Source organism: Ranitomeya variabilis, chromosome 4 (assembly GCF_051348905.1).
Source record: "Ranitomeya variabilis isolate aRanVar5 chromosome 4, aRanVar5.hap1, whole genome shotgun sequence".
NCBI lineage: Eukaryota > Metazoa > Chordata > Amphibia > Anura > Dendrobatidae > Ranitomeya > Ranitomeya variabilis.
The window spans coordinates 684,600,271-684,612,600 of record NC_135235.1 but is presented as its reverse complement, the minus strand read 5'-3'; the positions used below and the strand labels follow the sequence as shown (position 1 = coordinate 684,612,600).

General features: G+C 47.4%; 1 protein-coding gene across 2 annotated transcripts in view; it reads left to right on the top strand.

The window, feature by feature from the left end:
• The first annotated feature begins 616 nt into the window (after nucleotides 1-616).
• LOC143767597 (uncharacterized) overlaps nucleotides 617-12,330 on the top strand; it is a 43,028-nt gene continuing 31,314 nt past the window's right edge. For both annotated transcript variants that reach the window (XM_077256018.1, XM_077256017.1), the window contains exon 1: nucleotides 617-647. The gene's annotated coding sequence lies outside the window, so the exon portion shown is untranslated. The remainder of the gene's footprint in view (nucleotides 648-12,330) is intronic.

Genomic DNA, 12,330 nt, shown 5'->3' with positions numbered 1-12,330 from the left:
GCCGTGAAAAACGGACCGTTTTTTTATACGTTAAGTGTGTCCCCGGCCTTAGGGCTTGTTTCCATTTGCGAGAAACACGTCCGTGTCTCGCATGTGGAAACCAAGCTCTGGTGCTGGCACTTGGGAGCGGAGCGTGCGGCCGCATAGGAACACATGGAGCCGCACGCTCCGCTCTGGAGTGCCGGCACCAGAGCTTGGTTTCCACATGCGAGACACGGACGTGTTTCTCGCAAATGGAAACAAGCCCTTAGCCAGACACTGGAAAGGGATAAATAATAAGATTTCGTCATTTTAGCTCTTGGTGTGGAGGCGATAGCACAATCATATGCCACCATATAGTCGACGTCCGGTAACTGGTGATACCTCATGTGTGGGGTCTATTTGTCTCCAGAGAAATCCCACGTTACATTCCACACATAACACTGTGTAGAGAAGGCGGCGCGGGGTAATTGTGCCAGTAGTGAGGGGGAATAATGGCGGGAATGTCACTGACTGAGGAGAAGTTTCCATGTAGGGTCTGCACTACAGATATCATTCACTGAGGCCCCTGATCATGTGACCCCTGACTCCTCCCCTCCTGTGACCTCATCACAGGTCCTGTGTGCACATAACAGCCATATATGTGGAGTGCGGCTCTGCAGGTGGAGGTAGGTGCTGGAGATTCCCCATTACTGAGTGTGGGGGACATTAACCCCTTCAGCACTGAGACTCTTTTGGGGCTTTTGTTGACACTTTATAAGAATCATTGCGGTTCTGTTTCCTGTAATAGATACATACGACCCAACTATGGAGGACAGGAAGTGAGGGAACAGATTGTACTTTTAGTACAGGCCCTTTGTTGGTCCCACACAGTGTAATGCCCCTTATGCAGTATATATGATGCCTCACACAGTATAATGTCCCCATTATCCCCCTGTAAGCAGGTGACCGGATACAACACACAAACCGCAAGTAACCAATATAATTATTTATTTCCCTGATAATGGGAATTGTGATCACTATGGCAACAGTGAATAATGCAAAACAGGGTGATTACGAGGTGAAATATACAATATCATAAATACAATGAATTCTCCGGCTCACTCTCACTGTAATAGCAGCCTCTAACCACATGTTACTTTAGCTACTGATGAGGGTCATTTTTCTGACACATATGGTCGACAACACTGTCTCTTCTGCAAACACAGGCCAAAGCGGTGTCTCTACCTCTTCCCATTAGGCCATAAGTCCTCCTAACAAAGTCTACCAAGGCTCGCTGGGTCGCCTTCACTTCAACCAGCTTTCACCTTGTCTGTTGTACTACCCTGGACCAACACCTGTACTGACGTCAGTGCTGGAAGCAATGGCCCGGCTCACTCGCACCTCCTGCTCTTTACTGCAGGCGTATACTACTGAGCGGAATCTCCACACAGATCATTGGCACATCCGTCTCTTATACCAGAAGTAATAAGAGCTAGGACTCTGCTCTCGCCTTGCATAGCCAGCACTCTGGGTCTTGACCGCCGCAGGTCAGGTTCTTAAGCTTTGGCTGGCGTAGTATGGAGTCTGGGGCTCGTCTGTTCCCGCCTGGGTTCTGTCGCCACAACCAGCAACCACCATGGCCTGGTACCTCAAATTCTTCTGGATTTTGGGCTATGGCCTTCATAATAACAGCAAACTATGTTGTCAAGGTCACCTGACCTGGTCGTTCTTCCTGAAACTCTCCCTTTTTCCTATTGATTCCGCAGGGTCCCGTCTGGATGGCAGATGGCAGTCTTTTTGCACAAATGCCGCACAGCCCTGAGGAATTGTTCTTGTTATGAACACTATTTTACACCACTTCTGCAGTATATATGATGCCCCTCACACAGTATAAAGTTTCGCTAGTACTGGCATCTCTCACACAAAAGATATTTTCACACTACTGCCATAGTATATTCTTCTCACAGTACCACCATCCCACCACACACAGTAAAATTTCATAGTATCACCAGTCTATCACACACAGCATAATCTTCCCACACTACCGCCATTCTCTCCACACAGTATGATGTTTCCATAGTATCATCATCCCATCACACACAGTATAATGTTCCCACAGTACCGCCATCCCCCTACATAGTATAATGTTCCCACAATACTGTCTTCCCACATTTTCTAATGTTCCTGTCACGCTGCAGCAATGCAGGTATGTGCAGACCCCATGAGGGGGAGTGGGTGAGAGCAAAAGAGGTCGCACTTGCCGCACCGTAGCACAATGCATGCTGCACCACGCCACCAGATGGCGACAGAGAGGGGTCAAAATGAGCCAAGTCGGTAACGGTCGGTAAGCGTATAGTTTAACCCCTTTACCCCCAAGGGTGGTTTGCACGTTAATGACCAGGCCAATTTTTACAATTCTGACCACTGTCCCTTTATGAGGTTATAACTCTGGAACGCTTCAACGGATCCCAGTGATTCTGACAATGTTTTCTCGTGACATATTGTACTTCATGATAGTGGTAAAATTTCTTTGATATTACCTGCCTTTATTTGTGAAAAAAATGGAAATTGGGCGAAAATTTAGAAAATTTCGCAATTTTCCAACTTTGAATTTTTATGCAATTAAATCACAGAGATATGTCACACAAAATACTTAATAAGTAACATTTCCCACATGTCTACTTTACATCAGCACAATTTTTGAACCAAGTTTTTTTTTGTTAGGGAGTTATAAGGGTTAAAAGTTGACCAGCAATTTCTCATTTTTAGGCCGGGGTCACACATGCGTGTTTTACGTACGTAAGAGCGCAAAAACTACGTACGTAAAACTCGCATTACATACGGCACAATGCTTCTCAATGGGGCTGCTCCTATCAGCCGTATATTACGGTTCAGTATTATACGGCTTTCTACGGCCGTACAAAGTCGCAGCATGCTGCGTTTGTCAGCGTATTGCGCAAATAATACGCCAATGAAAGTCTATGGGGGCGAGAAAAATACGGATTCCACACGGACCTGCAGTGTGACTTGCGAGAAATACGCAGCGCTGTTAGTGAAAAGTCGGTAATTCAATTGCCGGCTTTTCAGTTCTCCTGCACAAACCCGACAGGATATGAGACATGGTTTACATACAGTAAACCATCTCATATCCCCTTTTTTTTGCATATTCCACACTACTAATGTTAGTAGTGTGTATGTGCAAAATTTCAGCGCTGTAGCTGCTCAAATAAAGGGTAAATGGCGGAAAAAATTGGCGTGGGCTCCCGCGCAATTTTCTCCGCCAGAATGGTAAAGCCAGTGACTGAGGGCAGATATTAATAGCCAGGAGAGGGTCCATGGTTATTGGCCCCCCCGTGGCTAAAAACATCTGCCCCCAGCCACCCCAGAAAAGGCACATCTGGAAGATGCGCCTATTCTGGCACTTGGCCACTCTCTTCCCACTCCCTGTAGCGGTGGGATATGGGGTAATGAAGGGTTAATGCCACCTTGCTATTTGAAGGTGACATTAAGCCAGATTAATAATGGAGAGGCGTCATTTATGACACCTATCCATTATTAATCCAGTTGTTGGAAAGGGTTAAAAAACACACATACATGATTAAAAAGTAGTTTAATGAAATAAACACAGCGGTTGTTGTACTAATTTATTGTTCTCTCAATCCATCAGGAACACCCTCGCTTGGAAAAATAATAAACGCACAAGATACATACCTTCTGGTGAACCGTCTCGTCCCACGAAGTAATCCATCTGAAGGGGTTAACTAATATTACAGGCAGGAGCCCTGCTAAATGCAGCTGTGCTCCGTGCCTGTAATCCCCGGCGAATGAATGAAATGTAGGTCATTGACCTACATTTCCTTCAGTCGCGGTGATGCGCCCCCTGGTGGATGTCCTCATATGACCTGGAGCGTGGGAAAAAGTTCCCAGGCTGCAGTTCATGAGAACATCCACCAGAGGGCGCCTCACCGCGACTCAATGTAAGTACAGATCCTGCTTTCCTTTCAGCACCCGGGGGATTACAGGCACGAGCGAGTGGTTTATCGCAGCTCTGCCTGTAATATTAGTTAACCCCTTCAGATGGATTACCTCGTGGGACGAGACGGTTCACCAGAAGGTATGTATCTTGTGCGTTTATTATTTTGCCAAGCGAGGGTGTTCCTGATGGATTGACAGAACAATAAATTAGTACAACAACCGCTGTGTTTATTTCATTAAAATCCTTTTTAATAATGTGTGTGTGTGTGTTTTTTAACCCTTTCCAACAATTGGATTAATAAAGGATAGGTGACATAATTGACGCCTCTCCATTATTAATCTGGCTTAATGTCACCTTCCAATAGCAAGGTGGCATTAACCCTTCATTACCCCATAGCCCACCGCTACAGGGAGTGGGAAGAGAGTGGCCAAGTGCCAGAATAGGCGCATCTTCCAGATGTGCCTTTCCTGGGGTGACTGGGGGCAGATGTTTGTAGCCACGGGGGGTGCAATAACCATGGACCCTCTCCTGGCTATTAATATCTGCCCTCAGTCACTGGCTTTACCACTCTGGCGGAGAAAATTGCGCGGGAGCCCACGCCAATTTTTTCCGCCATTTAACCCTTTATTTCAGCATCTACAGCGCTGAAATTTTGCACATACACACTACTAACATTAGTAGTGTGGAATATGCAAAAAAAAGGGGATATGAGATGGTTACTGTATGAAAACCATGTCTCATATCCTGTCGGGTTTGTGCAGGAGAAATGAAAAGCCGGCAATTGAATTACCGACTGTTCACAGATATCGCGCTGAATGAAATCTAAATACAGAATATATATATATATGTGTCTCAATGACATATATATATATATATATATATATATATACTGTATATATGTTTTCCCGAACATTTGAGCACATAAATCCATTAGATGTCGGTTTTGCAAGCCTGCGCGAAAATCTCGCAGTACGGATGCCATACGGATTACATACGGAGGATGCCATGCGCAAAATACGCTGACACACCCTGACTACGGATCACTATTTTGGGAACATTTCTCCGTATTACGGCCGTAGTACGGACGTATAATACGTGGCGTATTGTCTTACGCCATGTGTGACTCCAGCCTTACAACACCATTTTTTTTTTTTAGGGACCACATCTCATTTGAAGTCATTTTGAGGGGTCTATATGATAGAAAATAACCAAGTGTGACACCATTCTAAAAACTGCACCCCTCAAGGTGCTCAAAACCACATTCAAGAAGTTTGTTAACCCTTCAGGTGTTTCACAGGGATTTTTGGAATGTTTAAATAAAAATGAACATTTAACTTTTTTTCACAAAAAATTTACTTCAGCTCCAATTTGTTTTATTTTACCAGGGGTAAGGGGATGTGTCCACGTTCAGGAAACGCTGCATGTTTGACGCTGCGCAGAGCCACAGCGTCAAACACGCAGCGTCCAGATGTTACAGCATAGTGGAGGGGATTTTATCAAATCCCTTCTCCACTATGCGTGGTAACACGCATCCGGCGGCCCTGCGATTCCGGACATGGGGTGCGTCTTTTAAGATCGCAGCATGTCCGTGTACCTTGCGGCGATGCTGCGCCGCCGCAAGGTAAATCACAGGGCCCTATGTGTGGGGTGCGATGATGCCGGATGTGTGCAATGAACACATCCGGCATCATCGGGTCACAGAAGGGGGCGGGGCTTAGGGCGGAGCGGGTTTGCCTCTCCGTCCAAACTGCCGGCCATCCTGAAGGTGGACACATACCCTAACAGGAGAAAATGGACTCCAAAAGTTGTTGTACAATTTGTCCTGAGTACGCCGATACCCCATATGTGGGGGTAAACCACTGTTTGGGCGCATGGCAGAGCTCGGAAGCGAAGGAGCGCCATTTGACTTTTCAATGCAAAATTGACAGGAATTGAGATGGGACGCCATGTTGCGTTTGGAGAGCCACTGATGTGCCTAAACATTGAAACCCCCCACAAGTGACACCATTTTGGAAAGTAGACCCCCTAAGGAACTCATCTAGATGTGTTGTGAGAGCTTTGAACCCCCAAGTGTTTCACTACAGTTTATAATGCAGAGCCGTGAAAATAAAAATTATTTTTTTCCACAAAAATTATTTTTAGCCCCCAGTTTTGTATTTTTCCAAGGGTAACAGTTGAAATTGGACCCCAAAGTTGTTGTCCAATTTGTCCTGAGTACGCTGATGCCCCATATGTGGGGGGAACCACCGTTTGAGCGCATGGCAGAGCTCGGAAGGAGCGTCATTTGGAATGCAGACTTAGATGGATTGGTCTGCAGGCGTCACATTGCGTTTGCAGAGCCCCTAATGTACCTAAACAGTAGAAACCCCCCACAAGTGACCCCATATTGGAAACTAGACCCAGCCAAGGAACTTATCTAGATGTGTTGTGAGAACTTTGAACACCCAAGTGTTTCACTACAGTTTATAACACAGAGCCGTGAAAATAAAAAATCTATTTTTTCCACAAAAATTATTTTTTAGCCCCCAGTTTTGTATTTTCCCAAGGGTAACAGGAGTAATTGGACCCCAAAAGTTGTTGTCCAATGTGTCCTGAGTGCGCTGATACCCCATATGTTGGGGTAAACCCCTGTTTGGGTGCACGGGAGAGCTCGGAAGGGAAGGAGCACTGTTTTACTTTTTCAACGCAGAATTGGCTTGAATTGAGATAGGACGCCATGTCGCGTTTGTAGAGCCCCTGATGTGCCTAAATAGTGGAAACCCCCCAATTATTATTATTATTTTTATTATTATTATTATTTATTTATATAGCACCATTAATTCCATGGTGCTGTACATGAGAAAGGGGTTACATACAGAGTTATAGATATCATTTACAGTAAACAGGTTTACAGTGACACACTGGTACAGAGGGGAGAGGACCCTGTCTGTTATGATCCGGTGGTAGGATCACCAAACTGACCTGATAGGTAAACCTGAATAGTAGGACAAGCTCCGGGGATGTGGGAACTATACCGGCCGCAATTCTGATCCTATCCACACACACTAAAGGCAGCCGTGGAGCGTTACCTAAAAACCTAGACGCCTCTTCACGGCCTGAGAAACTAGCTACCCCTAGAGAGAAAGCAAAGCCTCACTTGCCTCAGAGAAATAACCCCAAAGTTTAGGCAGCCCCCCACAAATAATAACGGTGAGTTAAGGGGAAAATACAAACGTAGGAATGAAAAACACTAAATAGACAGAAGATAGCAGGGATCTGTGCGGTCGGTACAAAAGCTATCAAAAACTATCCACGCAGAAAGTGCAAGAACCCCCACACCGACTCACGATGTGAGGGGCGCACTCTGCTCCCCAGAGCTACCAGCAAGCGAAAAATGACATATAAGCAAGCTGGACTGAACACATCATATACTGAGAAACATATTCAAGGAAACAATGAGCAAAAAGAACTAGCAAGACTTAGCTTCTCAGAAATAGACAGGTCACCAGGAAAATCCAAGAGAGGTCAGAACCAGTACTGAATACAACGACAGCAGGCAACAAGTAAAGGTCCAGGTGGAGTTAAATAGGAACCAGCATAGCAGGAAATGAGGCAGCTGAGCCCAGCTCCAGACCCGCAGTATCGCTAAAGGCCACCAGAGGGAGCCCAGACAGAATTCACAACACCTGTCCTTGCGGACTTACATTCTATGGGATAGTGGGGAAGAGACAGAAGGTAGGGGTGAGGCGGCGGCTCTGGCGGTGGTGAGGCGGCGGCTCGGTTATTGTAGGCTGTAGGCTTTCCTGAAGAGATGTGTTTTCAGGTTCCGTCTGAAGGATCCGAGGGTGGTGGATAATCGGACGTGTTGAGGCATGGAATTCCAGAGGATGGGGGATATTCGGGAGAAATCTTGGAGGCGATTGTGTGAGGAACGAATAAGTGTGGAGGAGAGTAGGAGGTCTTGGGATGAACGAAGATTACGTGAGTGAAGATAGTGGGAGATTAGTTCAGAGATATAGGGAGGGGACAGGTTGTGGATGGCTTTGTAGATCAGTGTTAGTAGTTTGAACTGGATTCGTTGGGGGATTGGGAGCCAGTGGAGGGATTTGCAGAGGGGAGAAGCAGGAGAGTAGCGAGGAGAGAGGTGGATTAGGTGGGCAGCAGAGTTGAGGACATACTGGAGTGGTGCAAGAGAGTTAGCGGGGAGGCCACAGAGGAGGGTGTTGCAGTAATCGAGGCGGGAGATGATGAGAGCATGCACAAGAGTTTTGGTAGATTGTGGACTGAGGAAGGAACGGATTCTGGCAATATTTTAGAGTTGGAGGTGGCGAGAGCTTGGACGTGAGGTTTGAAGGACAGGGCAGATTCAAGAGTTACCCCGAGGCAGCGGATTTCAGGAGCGGGAGAGAGCGTGATGCCGTTCACCATAATAGATAGATTGGGTAGGGGGGATACGTGAGGTGGGGGAAAGATGATGAATTCGGTTTTGTCTACATTGAGTTTTAGGAAGCGAGAGGTGAAGAAGGAGGATATGGCTGACAGACACTTCGGGATTCTGGACAGCAGGGAGGTGACATCTGGGCCAGAGAGGTAGATCTGAGTGTCGTCTGCATACAGGTGGTACTGGAAACCATGGGACTTTATGAGTTGTCCTAGGCCAAGGGTATAGATGGAAAAAAGTAGGGGTCCTAGGACAGAGCCTTGAGGGACTCCAACAGAGAGAGGGCGGGATGAGGAGGTAGTGTGGGAGTGGGAAACGCTAAATGTGCGGTTGGATAGGTATGAGGCAATCCAGGACAGGGCGAGGTCTTTGATGCCAAGGGAAGAAAGAATCTGTAGCAGTAGGCAGTGATCGACTGTGTCGAAAGCAGAGGACAGGTCAAGAAGGAGGAGGATGGAGAACTGTCTTTTAGCTTTGGCTGTGACTAAGTCATTAGTAATTTTTGTCAGGGCAGTTTCGGTGGAGTGGTGGGGGCGGAAGCCAGATTGGAGGTTGTCAAGGAGAGAGTTAGATGAGAGGTGGGAGGAAAGTTGACCATGGACATGCTGCTCAAGGAGTTTTGAAGCAAACGGGAGCAGAGATATGGGGCGATAGCTGGGCAAAGCAGTTGGGTCAAGGTTAGTTTTTTTGAGGATGGGTGTGATGGTGGCATGTTTGAAGGCAGACGGGAAGGTACCAGAAGAGAGCGATAGGTTGAAGAGATGGGTTAGGGCTGGAATAAGCGTGTTAGTGAGGTTGGGGAGCAGGTGGGAAGGCATGGGGTCAAGTGCACAGGTGGTGAGGTGTGATTTGGAAAAGAGGCGAGTAAGCTCTCCTTCAGTGATGTTGGAGAGGGAGGTTATTAGGGAAGGGCAGAGGTCTGGCATATGGAGTGGTTGGGGTGGTGGACAAGTAAAGGTTTGCCTTGTTTGGTCAATCTTGTTTTTGAAGTAGGTGGCAAAGTCCTCGGAAGAGATGAAGGGAGTTGGAGGTGGCAGTGGTGGGCGGAGGAGGGAGTTAAATGTGCTGAACAGTTGTTTTATAACTGAAACCCTAATTTAAACACATCCCTAACCCTAACCCCAACAGTAACCCTAACCACACCCCTAACCCTGACACACCCCTAACCCCAACCCTATTCCCAACCGTAAATGTAATCCAAACCCTAACTTTAGCCCCAACCGTAACTGTAGCCTTAACCCCAGCCCCAACCCTAACCCTTGCCCTAACCCTAACCCTAATGGGAAAATGGAAATAACTACATTTTTTAAATTTTTCGCTAACTAAGGGGGTGATGAAGGGGGGTTTGATTTACTTTTATAGCGGGTTTTTTAGCGGATTTTTATGATTGGCAGCCGTCACACACTGAAAGACGCTTTTTATTGCAAAAAATATTTTTTGCGTTACCACATTTTGAGAGCTATAATTTTTCCATATTTTGGTCCACAGAGTCATGTGAGGTCTTGTTTTTTGCAGGACGAGTTGACGTTTTTATTGGTGACATTTTCAGCCACGTGACTTTTTTTATCGCTTTTTATTCAGATTTTTTTGAGGAAGAATGACCCAAAACCAGCTATTCATGAATTTCTTTTTGGGGGAGGCGTTTATACCGTTCCGCGTTTGGTAAAATGGATAAAGCAGTTTTATTCTTCGGGTCAGTACGATTACAGCGATACCTCATTTATATCATTTTTTTATGTTTTGGTGCTTTTATACGATAAAAACTATTTTATGGAAAAAATAATTATTTCCAGTCCACCACCTGACAGCACCATTGGAGGACGTCCTTCTTATCCGCAGTGGAACAGGAACCACAAGTTAAAAGGACCCTCCCCACTCCACCCACCAGTGTTTTTCCTGTCCCACTGCGGATAGGAACTGCAAGACGTAGCCTCCGACGGTGCTGTGCAGATGGTGGGGATCGGGGGGCCCAGCCTTTCCCTTCCCCGCCGCAAGATATATGCGGCTGATACCTGCGATGGGGGGTCCCTCAGCCTCCCCAGTGTAGCGCTGCTCCTGGGGCTAAGGTCCGTTTCTCCAGGCTGGGGCTCTCGGTCCGGGCGCTGTCTGCTGGAGCGGCGGCCGTTCCCGCATGCGGCCGCGGCCATTCTCGGCGAGGGTTCTCTGTGCGGCGGCCGCTGCCGGCTCCAGGACACGCGGCCGCGTCACTTCCGGTCGACGGCCGCGTCACTTCGGGTCGCGGCGAGCATGGGACCGGGGGACGCCAGCGGCGGCGCCGGCCATCAGGAAGGCCCCTTTCAGCACGGTCGACCGCGCGGGGCGCGGTAAGGAGGCAGGATCAACCAGGTAAAAACCTATATAAACATATTATGGGGGTCGTTATTCCGCCGGCTATCCTGACAAAGGTGTACACGGCTATATTGTGTTATTATCCTCATGGAGGACACTACCAGACCTGAGGGGACTGACCAGCTTCAGGGGCACGAGAGTAGGCTATGTAAAAGCCATACCACAAAGCCCACCCCTCCCCCCTGCTCCTCTACTTACAGCCACGTATGTCTATTTACCCTAGGCTGAGCCTCCCATCCCCACAACTGAAAGGAAAAAGTCGGGGAAGAATAAATGCCCGATTTGTGCCACTAAGTTTCCAGAAAATTGGCGGAAACCATTGTGCAGATCGTGCACATCCAAAATTGTGGGTGATGAGCAGACGGCACTACTATCCAACATGAGGACCATGATTCGACAGGAGGTTCAGGCTTCTATCTCAAACTTGAATCTTTCCCAGGCTCAGTCAGAACCGCAGACTTCACGGAAAAGGCCAAGGGAGTCTAGCCCCTCCTCCGAGGGTGAGGTTTCGGAGGGTTCTGACCAGGAAGAAAGAGACGGATCTGTGGGCAAGGGGAAGAGATATCTCTTCTCCGCAGCAGACACAGATGAACTTCTTTATGCTGTACGTAACACCATGCAGCTACAAGATACACCAGAGGAAACCTCGATCCAGGACGAGATGTTTGGCGGATTACATGCCCAGGTGACAAAAGTCTTCCCCGTCAACAACCACATCCGTTCCATGATCCTGGAAGAGTGGCAGGAAGCGGAGAAGAAGCTAGTGATTCCCAGGGACTTTAGACTTCGTCTGCTCTACAACCCTGAGGACATTAAAGTGTGGGATGAAGTTCCCAAGATTGATGTCCCACTAGCAAAGGTGGTGAAGAAGACCTCAATTCCATTTGAGGACTCTTCCGCATTAAAAGATCCTATGGATCGTAAAGCAGACGGTTTGCTAAGGAGAACTTGGGAGTCCTCCGCGGCAATAATACGGGCCAATATAGCGGCAACCTCCGTAGCCCGGTCAATGCACTTATGGATTGACGATTTAGAGGATCACCTCAAAGCCAAGACTTCCAGAGAGGTTATCCTTAAATCATTGCCATTGCTCAAACTCGCAACAGGCTTTATGGCAGACGCTTCTGCCGAATCTGTACGGTTTGCGGCTAGAAGCGAATCCCTGTCTAACGCGGCCAGAAGGGCCATATGGCTAAAGACCTGGTCGGGGGATCTCCAGTCGAAAAATAAATTGTGTGGAATCCCATTCTCAGGAAATAAAGTATTTGGACCAATTCTAGACAATATTCTAGAAAAGGCCTCAGATAAAAAGAAGGGTTTCCCTGAGGAGAATACCAAAAAATATCAGCCCTTTCGTAGGTCCCGACCTGGTCAGAGGACAGACTACAAGGGGAAAGGGAAGACTGGGAGGTGGTCTTATCCCAAGGGTGGAAAAGGTAGAGACTCCATCTTCCCTAGTGCAGGTACACCAAAGTCAAATAAATGACATAAAGGTGGGAGGTCGATTACAGAAATTTCTAGGGGGTTGGCAGAAGGTGTCCCAGAACCCTTGGATTCTACAAGTAATTACACAGGGATACAAATTAGAATTCTCCGGCAGTCCCCCAGAAAGATTTGTAGTAAC